This window comes from Talpa occidentalis, unplaced genomic scaffold (genome assembly GCF_014898055.3).
Source record: "Talpa occidentalis isolate TD23 unplaced genomic scaffold, MPIMG_talOcc4v2.1 talOcc4.18, whole genome shotgun sequence".
NCBI classification, from domain to species: domain Eukaryota; kingdom Metazoa; phylum Chordata; class Mammalia; order Eulipotyphla; family Talpidae; genus Talpa; species Talpa occidentalis.
The window spans coordinates 3,818,478-3,829,493 of NW_023601851.1; the positions used below are offsets into that span (position 1 = coordinate 3,818,478).

Consider the following 11,016-nt stretch of genomic DNA (forward strand, 5'->3'; position numbering starts at 1 on the left):
CCTGCCCGTCCATCATCCCCGGAGAGGAGGGAGAGGGTGAGATTGGGGAGGAGGAGAGAGGTCAGGGCTGCCCCATGTCCAGATGTCCCCACTCACCCACAGGCCTGGGAGGAGGAACAAACCCGCACCTGGGGGACCCGGGGCCCTGGGATTGGCAGGGACAGCCACTGGCACAGACCGTCCGGCTAAGCCCAGGAGCGTCCTAATACATGCATGAGTGTGATGGGGAAACAGAGGGGCTGGCAGGACCCAGGGGTGGATGAGCCCATCCTGCAGGAGGGACGTGTGGATGTGACCATGGGAAGAAGTAGCTGCAGGAGAAACCACCTTAGCTCCTCCGGTAAACAACGAGGAAGGACAATGACCGGGAGGAGCAGGAGTGGTCACCCTCTCAGCATATACAATGCAGGGGCGAGGGGCAGCCAGTGTTCAGATGGCAATATGGGCACGCAGGACACTCCACCTACTTCTGTGATGATGAACATGGGCACAGACCAGGAACAGACTTGGGACCATCAGTGTCCACTTGCTCCCAAAATATGCACCTGGAGCTGCAACTGGCATTTGATTTGCTGGAACTTGGGAGCTGAGATCCACAGGTCAGATTTGGTGTGAGCTTGAACGTTCATGTTCCTGAGTCTTCTTGGAGGGTCCACTCCTGGGAGTTGTGCTGACCTGGGGCCCGGGATTGGCAGAACAGGGGCTGGGGTCAGTGGTTCAGGGGTGCCCAGGCACAGGACATGGTGAGACGGAAGGAGACTGCTCAGGAAGCTGAGGTCAGTTGAACTCTCTGCCCTTCAGCATCTCCCACAGGCGTCGTGGTCAGTGGCAGCACCTGGGGGGTCACTGAAGCTGGAGAGGCTGAGCAGAGCAGGTTCTGATATTACTGTGGGGGAGACGCTGAACAGAGCATGGAGAGAGGTCAGTGGGGAAGGACAGCGCTGGTCACCTGCAGAGAGACACCGCAGGTCCAGCAATGGTAGATGTTCCCGGCACTTCACTCCTCTAGACGTTCATGCAGTGATGGCTCCAGGGGGGATGAATCTCACAGCCGTGACAGAATTCGTGCTCCTGGGGTTCCCCACCCAGGGGACCGTAGGCTTCTTGCACCCGCTGCTCTTCTCCCTGGTCTACCTGTTCACTTTGCTGGGGAACAGGCTCATCGTCCTCATCACCACCCTGGACCAGCATCTCCACACCCCCATGTACTTCTTCCTGAGGAGTCTGTCCTTCTCGGACCTCTGCCTCATCTCAGCCACGGTCCCCAAGTCCATTGTCAACTCTCTGAGGCACAGCAGCTCGATCTCCTTCCCGGGCTGTGTCATCCAGGTCTTCATGATTATTCTTTCTGCAGGTGCAGAGATTTACCTACTCACGGTGATGAGCCTTGACCGCTATGCTGCCATCTGCCACCCCCTGCACTATGATTTCATCATGAGCAGGGACAGGTGTGTGCAGCTGACAACTGTGTCCTGGCTGTGTGGGTGTGTCATATCTGTGATGTTCACAGCTGGAACCTTCTCCTTGTCCTTCTGTGGGTCCAACGTGGTCCACGAGTTCTTCTGTGACATCCCGCAGTTATTGGCTATTTCCTGCTCAGGAAATTTAATCAGTGCACTTGTCCCCATTCTCATTGGTGTGGTGTTGGATTTCTGCTGTTTCATTATCATCGTCATTTCCTATGTCCACATCTTCTCTGCTGTCAGGAAGATCCCGTCCACAAAAGGGAAGGCCAAGGTCTACTCCACCTGCCTTCCCCACCTGCTGGTTGTGGTGCTGTTTCTCTCCACTGGATGCTTTGATTATTTCAAGCCGACTTCAGAGACTCCATCTTTGTCTGACCTGGTCATTTCTATGTTCTACAAGGTGGTGCCCCCCACCTTTAATCCTATTATCTACAGTCTGAGGAACCAAGCCATGAAGTTGGCTGTGGGGAGACTGTTGAAGGGGAGACAAAACTAAATGTAATAGAGAAGATGACTTCATCACTCCATTATGAGACACATATTTTAAATTATTGAATCATACTCCTCTTCATATTTTTCTTATTACATATAATTCCATTACACAATTTTAAAATATATGCTCATTTTTAAATTATATTTATGGTGACTTCATACAGTCTGCTACTCGTAGACACTATTGGCATTGATTGTTCTTCTTTGTTACACTTAGGTGTTCTTTTATATTCTCTGTACAATGGAGGTCACTGAACTTGCAGACACTATTTTCTGGTCTCCATTTCTATGCTCCAGGCCAAGAGGGGTGATGGTTGGGTTTCATCTCAGTCGTGAGCAGAATTTCTCTCACGGGGGCAGCATCTCCAGTCTCTAAGGCGGCTTCGCCTTTAATGTTTTCTTGGTCACAGGTGGGATGAGGGGCCACGGGCAGGACAGAGATCCCTTAGTGAGTGAGGCCTTCATAGCATAAATAAGGCCTGAGGATTCGAAGTTAGAATCTGAGTAGTCAAGACCTTGTTCGATAAGGACACACGTGACGTGGTGGAGACCCTCCCGGAAACACTGGTGTAGTGTCGCCTGCATTTGCCATAATCACACTCACCCATGGTGGACACAAGAAATAAGAAAGTTAGGTTCATGTGCAGTATAATTACAAAAAAAAATAAAATTCCAAAGTGCACTACATAGGAATTTTTGAGATACATTAAGAGAACTTAACAAGTTATGATGGTCAAAACAAAATGATAGCTGGTAGCCTGCCTCATAACTAGTATTTCCATAAATGTGTCAGGGATGCCATCCGTGACCTCACCCCACACTTTACAGGAGTGTTGTCCCCATTTATTTCATCCCCTAGAGTGGGCGGGGTGGCAGGACAATGCCCTGGCCGGGCAGGTCATCAAGAGGAATCATACCTAGAATTTCTGCATTTTTCACAAGCACGTTGAAATGAAAAAAAAAAAAAATAACTCATCAAATTTACGTGCAATGAAATTATACTATCATTTAGTATACTTTTAAAGACATGTAAGGAATTGAAGGAGATTTAAATTGGGGGAGTGAAATGCCCCCATGATTGTCACTTGCTGTCTGGCCTCAGCTCCTCTCTGCTGACTGCATCCACCTTTGTTTTCCCGTCTGTGATGGCCAATATTTGAAAATTTCACAGCAACATATTTCATGATAAAAATGTAGTTCCAACTGGATATCAGACATTTAAGTCATTATCAAACAGTTTGCCTTGTGAGGAGGCTATTCAGGCTGACCTTGCTCAGGTGAGAACCATGCAGGCACAAAGTAAATATGGAGGCTGCCAGGAAAGGTTGGAAAATGTCAACATCTGGATATTTGGAATCTGTGATGACAACTTGATACTGTTCTTTTAAGTGATTGTTATTTTTAATTTTCCTGCCCATAAATTAATTTCTTAATATCAATTCTTGATACTGTTATCATTCACTGGTGGGATATAATGAGAATTTAATATATGTATTAAGAACCTCAATTCGAGCATTATTCACATTTTTGAGACATTCACTGCCAACTTTGTATAATATTATTAAAATATTTATGTAATAAACATTAAATGTCTCAAGGTTGTATGAATTTAAAAATGTAAGCACAATGAAAATTGTTGTGGACACCAAGGTAATATATATCGAGAACTCTAAAGACTCCACTGAAAAACAAATTAAATTAAATAAGCCACTTCAGTATACTTGAAAATTACAAAATCAACACATGAACATCAATTGTCTTCTTACGTGCAAAAAATGAATCAGGAGAGAAGAATGAGAAGGCAATCTTACATATAATCATAAAATTACCTAGGAGTCACCCTAAAAGAGAAACTGAAGATATACAGAAAACAAAGACATTCTTAGAATAAATAGGAAACACAAAAAAAGGGAAAGATATGACCTCCTCATGGACAGGAAGAATCAGGATTACAAAATATCCATCTGACTCAAAGCAATTTACAGATTCATGCAATCCAAATGAAAATTTCAATGGCATTTTCAAACATATGATACAAACAATACAGAAAAGCATATGGAAATACAAAAGACCACAAACAGCCAATACAAACCTGACAAAAATGAGTACGAAAGGAGAAACACACTTTCAGACTTAAAACTATATAGTAAAGCTCTGATAGTTAAAGCAGCATGGCACTGGTACAAAAACAGACAGGTTGACCACTGGAATATAAGGAGGGCCCAGGAACCCACCCTCATCAGGATGGAGAGTGACTCTACAGCTGTGGAGAGACTGATAAATAGGCATTACTCCACGATGTGAGATATCACAAATCTACAAATTATAACCCCTCATTAATTCAGCTTTTTCCCCCAACTGTATGTCATGTCATCATTTATAAGCATCAATTTCTTGCATTAGGAATATTCCCTTGTCACAAATTCATATTCTCATAATCCTCACTGGACTCCTGTTTCCTAAATTGCTGCAAGCCTTCCCCCAAGCCCTCCCTGTGTGATGTTCATAAACTGAATCCAGCTTGTGGTTAAAAACTTGTATTTGGTGTAGAAAGAATGTTCTATAACTCACATTCACCAACATTTACATAACGTGAAGCAGTGGTAAAAGGGTCTGTCCTCAGGACAACATAGCCACGGGACCCCAGTCCTGGGGCTCGGTTCCCACAGCCTGTGTGTGTCTCCACTGAGGGCCTTGTCCTCGTTGATGGCAGGGGAGAGGTTGAGTGAACTCCCATTCCTCATGATTCCTCATGGGGTGTCTTCCTCTAGGAGAAGTTCCTGTTCCTGCTCAAATGACAAAGGAAACCACACTTGACTCTGCCAGAGGTGGAAGGATGGACGTTCCCTTGGTTAATAGGAATTTATGAGTGAAACCTGGAATGGATGGAATATTAATTTCTATGATGCCTGTTTGGATGTCAACGTGACAGCACCCCTCGATGTGGTGTTTTCAAAAGTCAAGTTATCTGAATTATCTTTGAAGACCTATATTTCTACTTAAAAGTTTAAAATTTGTAACTTGGCATTGTGTTGATTTTTAGGTTCCCTTACTTTTCCAGATTGCATCTTGCTCCTCTACCAGGTCTTCTCCACCTTCTTGTAGATTACACTTAAGTTCACTTTTCCTCCACTTGGGAACTGTTTTTTTTTTATGATGTAAAACATTATGCAAACTAAAGCTTGGTGATATTTGCAACTTTTTAAAATAATTCCACACATCTGCACTGCAGTCACAGTGGTTCTCTTTCTTGTTTCCCTAACAGTGAGAACGTGAGCTGGGGTGATGTTGCTCCACTCTGGGAGCAGGTCACTCTCCTGACCAATGAGCACATTTTGTCCATGAAACTATTTGTGATAATAAAATGTAGTTAATCACCAGACATTACTCGTCCATTCAAATTTCAGAATGAAACCTGAGTTAGAAAAACTCTGAAAGTAATATTCTTTTCCGCGATAGCATGAGAGCACAGTCCCCATGACCTTGGGATATGACGTCATTCCCTGGTCAGATTCCTGTTGATGTATTTTCTGCTTTTCCTTGAACAAATCCAGTAAGTGTCTGTTGAGAAGGGATCTTTACCATGAGTGTTTCATCACAATATCACGCTAATTTGCTATTTGTTTTTATCAAAGGAGAAGACTCATTTTCACTTTTACTGTTTTCACTGTGGGCCACTTTTCACTCCCCCACATGCACCAGTGTCCACTCAGAATCTACTAAATGCCCTGCAGTGCCCGGCCCCTCTGTCCACACTCCTATCTCCTCCCCTGTTATGTCTGGTAATGAGCAAATTTTTGCACTCAGTCCAACATTTCCTTTTGCTGTATGCCACTATAATTTTTTAATTGTTGGCTTTTTATATTATAATCCACAGATGGGTGAGAGCAGCCAATATCTTTCACTTTTTGACTTATCTCACTAGCATACGCTCTCCAACATCCACTTTGGTCCCTAAGGACACTAGTTCACCTCTTTTATAGCCATGTGGTATTCCATTCAGTGTGGATCCACATTCTTTATTCACTCCTCTGTCCCTAGCACTTGGTTTGGGGCCATGGCCAGCAACAGTGGACGGTGCTGCTGGGAACACAGGTGTGCATGTTCTGCACTGTAGAGTCTGCACATCTGGGACAAATATCAGATGTGGTTGCTCCATCCTGTGGTTGTCCTGTTGTTAGTGTCTGAAGATGTCTCTACGCTAATTCCCAGCAGAGGTGAGAGGCCTTTTCTCTCCCTCCCTCACCTTTTTGCTGTGTCCAGTCTCTTGATTGGTCCCTTCTCACAGGTGACAACAGTTTGGATTTCTATTTTCCTTACTATTAGAACAATTTGGAATGGGTTAAAAATTTGCATTAGATAACCCCTTAAAATACCAGAAGGAACACACAGGTGCTTCTCACTGCACACTCACCCCACAGATGAACTTGGGGACACACACCAAGGACCAGGGAAGAAGAGCATGTAGGGATAAGTGCCCCCCACACTAGAGAGCTTCTGTGCCTCAGAAGACATCATCCCTAAAATAGGCCCCTGCACTGGGAGAAAATCGTGCATATCACAAACCTGACAAGGGCTAGTGTCCAAAGTACACAAATACTACAAAACCAGCAACAGAAAGAGACACCCCAATCCAATACGGTGGACAGACCCCCAGAGACATTTTCCTGGGGGACTTCAGGAGCCTGCAGCCTCTCACACCTTTTATTCAGGTTGAAACCATCTTGGCTCCTGGGCTCGTCCACCTGCCTCACACCTGCAGCCACTTGAACATCCTTGACAGTGTCACAAGTGAAAGTTTGTGAGACATAAAGTCTCCTGTATTCCTGATGCTTCTTTTGATTTTAATATTGGATGTACTCTGAGTCTCCTGAATTAGTTCTGTCAGGGGATTTCCTGTGGCGTCTGACTGTTGCAAATTGATCCTCTTCATCCATCCCACTCGCTGTCCCGCTGTCTCCACACAGAGGTCTCCCAGGAGACAGAGCACCTGAGTCTGCTTTCTGAGTCTCACTCATGGGTGCCCGGGGCTGGACGCTGCTCAGCCAGGATGGGCGGGATGGGCGGATATTCCCTCGTTGGCCGAGACACAACAACAGTCTCAGTGACCACACAGGTTCCCAGTTAACCCCACGAGCGGCACCCCAACCTCTGCCCCCTTCTCTCTGAGCCCCTAAAGGACACCCCACCCACGTGCTGACCCCACCTGCCCTGCCGCCCGGGAGGGAAGCAGGAGGTAAGGGGGTGTCCTCTCCCCAGGGCTCGGCTCCGGGATTCATCCGGGGCCACTGTCAGTCAGTGTGGATGGTCTCTTGTCAAAGGTGACTTGAGAAACTGCTGACCGTGCCGTGCCTAGAATCATGATGCCCCGGGGAGACACAGGCGAGCCTTGGGGGCTGCAGGCTGCCCACCCGCACTCCAAGCTCAGAGGCGACGCCCCTGCCGCCTCTGGGTGCAGGCCCCGTCTGCCAGCTCGCCAGTGGGCCTGCTGTCCCCAACCCCTGACCCCGGGCTCCCCCCCACACCAAGCTCACGGCACCCATGATGCGTCAGGGAAGCGAGGGTCCCCACCCGCAGCCCCGCAGCCCCGCAGCGCAGCCTGCACAGACCCGGTTGGGCCTTGTCCCGGCCCCTGTCTCCTCAGAGCAGCTGGAGGATTGTTCCTCTGTCACACAAACAACACATGAGACAAAACGAAAGAAGTTTTGCTTATCGTGGATGAAAAGAGACCATGGGGCATATTTACAAGACAAAGGAGATGACTCCAAAGGCAGAACATGTGGGACCATAAACTGCATCTCCCTCACACTCGCGTCTATCAGGGAGAAACCCGCTCACACGCAAACAGACAACATGGACATTCTCTTCCTCCCGAGCACGCTGGGCTCGGCCGCACTCCCTGGATGGCTGCCAGCTCGGGCCTGGCCCCAGGGCCTGAGACAGCGGCTGGGCAGAGCCCGGGGTGAAGTGTCTGGCACCTGGAGCCCGAGGCCACTCGCGAGGGTGGAGGACGTGTCATGGCACAACGTCAGGATTCCATGTGCTTGTCCCTGGCGGGCCCACCTGATGCCCACAACTCAGAGCACAGGGTGCATGGGAAAAGCAAAGACAGACGCGCCAGGGCCGGGACAGGAGCCCGACAGGAAGGAGACGCCACAGTGGCCATCCTAAGACCAAACCTCAGCGGGGATGGGAAAGGAAGCCGCAGAGGGTGCCATCCCCAATGGCCAGTGTGGACCCACGGCGCCCACTCTCAGGGCCGGTCGCCCAGTCAAAGACGCAACAGAGGGGGTGGCAGGCGGTGTCCTCAGAAACGGACTCAAAACAAGCGACCTCTACGGAGGAGGCAGGGAGAATGATGTGCCGTGCCCACCGGGAGTCCCGATGAGGGTGACACTGCCCGTTCCACACTGAGGGGTGGGAAGAGAAAGCCATGATGCCTTGTTGGGGGAAGGTGGACTCTCAGACACAGGCAGGAGGACAGAGACCTGCACCTCAGTTCAGCCCCGTGGGCAGAAATGGGAGGAAGCGGATCTGGCAGAGACCAAGGGCAAAGCTCTGGGCCTCCTGCTGCTGGAGGGTGTCCCCCAAGGTCACACAACCAACAGACCTCAGGGCTGGCCTTGAGTGACTGGAGTCTCCTCAGCCTCCGTGAGTCCTCAGTGTCCTTCTGTCCAGTCTCGGTGTTCCAGGGGCCCTGCCCACAGGTGCAACCCGGGGCACGGAGGCTTGCCTGGGCACTAGCCCTGGGTTGACATGCCAACTGTACCCAGCCTGGCATGAACCACAGGAGAGCAGGCCCAGGGCGCAGCTGCTGGACCCACGTCTCAGCTCAGCAGTGAGGCGCCTGCATCCCGGCCCAGATACTCTGAAGTGCTCAGGGCACGCAGCGTCAGGCCCACCAGAGCCAGCTCTGGCTGCGCCTCCCCTGAGCAAACTGCTGATGACCCTGCATATGGAACTACAAAAGACACCAACTATCCAAACAGTCTTGACAAAAATGAGTAAGACAGGGAGAAGCACACTTTCAGACTCCAGTCCATACAATAAAGCTCTAATAATTAAAGCAGCATGGCACTAGAGAATAGGAGACACACAGACCCCTGGATACAACAAGGGCCCAGGAACCCACCCTCATCAGGATGGACAGTGACTCTATGGCAGAGGAGCCGGAGCAGGAAATGGAGCAGGAAAGTGGGGAGATGGTGCTGGGAGAAGCAGAGAGACACATGCAGCAGAGTGAAGCAGGTCCTGCCCCATCCCCTACAGAAGAGTAAACTCAAGCAGATAAACGCCTGTTTCCATGTGTGATGTCACCATCGTCAGACAACAAACCTAAGCATATGACACTATGAGCAAAAACTCTAAAATACTATTTCCTAAAGATTAAAAGCAAATTATCCCAAAAAAAGGACAATTCTAATGTAAGTGCAGGGAAGGGGCAGGGGTGGAAAAGAACCACAGGATACACAATTTCAGAGATGAGTAAAGTTTCTCTTATCGAATGGCTGTGACCCCCGTGGTCACTCACTTATGCTGGACGTCCATTGTCTATCCATCCCACTCCCCTCCCTGGTGTCCCTCCTACCTCTCTGTTTCACTTCCCTCCTGCTTCAGGCCGTTCCGTATCCCCCTAACGCCCATCCCCAGGGTCTCTCCATGAAGGGGACATGGGGGGTGACGGACGACTGTCCACCTGTCTAGACAGGGACTCAGGACACTGTAATGACAGATGGTGCCCACCACGCTGGACATGACAGGTGGGGAATGGAACCTGAATATGAGGATTTGTCTATTCATATTCATAGAGGTGTGAGTCAGACACAAAATCACATCTACACACCAAGTGTGATAATTACTCGCTGAGACTCACTGTAGGACCTTCCAATTAACACAGTCAAGTAAACACACACTTTCACTCTGGAGGAAGGTCCCTGAAGGCTGGAATGTGGACAGTGTCCAACAAGCGGACACCAGCTCCAGAGCTCAAATAGCCCAGCCTTGAGGCCCTGCTCTGTCTGTGAGGTGGCACAGGATAGGGTGAAACATCCTGTGAGTGCTCAGAGGCTCCCCACCAGCCCCGACCATGGAGTGAGAGGTTGGGACACCCTCTGTCCCGCCATGGGAACAACCTCAGGAGAGAGACTTGACACAGCAGCGGGAACTTCCCCCCGCAACCGTTTGCAGGGGAGAATCCACTCACACTTGAGGGTTTTCAGGTCAAGATTCATTTTAGACTGGAGAACGCACTATAGTTCAACTATTCACTTTGTAAATCATGACAACTAATGCTGACGGGGCCCAAGTCGTCATGTCCCACTGCCCTGTCAGCCTGGGTGACACACGGTGAGAGAAAACACATTCTCTTGTAATTATGATGCTCAAAGATACTGACTTTTAATATATTGATCATAGGTTTTGATATATGGGAGATGTGACGATTATTGCTTCAATTAGCAATAATCGCGCCTCGGATAAACCTCATTGGCTACGATACTGCCACTGCGCAAAGCTAACAACGATTATTGCTTCAAACCTGAGAATTTAGCTTTAGGACACTCAGTGTGTCTTGGGCACTGAATAAAATCACAACGATGAATGGGATTAGATTGTAACAAAGGAATTCCAGAAGAAATTAAAAAATAAAACTAGTTGTTAAATTCAGAATGTTGTGCCATTTTGTCCCAAACATTATGACAAAAATGAGTCAAGTAGAAAATCAATAATTTTTGCAGCAACATGTTGATGGCTTCATGGCTCTGACATGAATGTGACTCTGGCAGGGACGTGTGACTTTTTATGGATGTGAACTTGGGATTGTTACCCAACTCCATACTCAGGGATTGTCCGTATAATTGCAAAATGATTCACAGTATTTAAACAGGGCCTGGAGGAGATGTGTCAAGTTATTTTATCCATTTTAATATGTAGTTAAGGTCACTCAGCAGATGTCAACATTTTTCACCACCAATATCCTGATTTCTTATCTTGTATTTATTAAATTTTGGGAATATTCAAACCCATGTGATGCAATTATTTTATATTACTATAGTCTTCT

At 48.1% G+C, this 11,016-nt stretch overlaps 1 pseudogene; it reads right to left on the reverse strand.

The window, feature by feature from the left end:
- Positions 1–10,339: 10,339 nt before the first annotated feature.
- Positions 10,340–10,472, reverse strand: LOC119250905 (U4 spliceosomal RNA; annotated as a pseudogene).
- Positions 10,473–11,016: the final 544 nt, after the last annotated feature.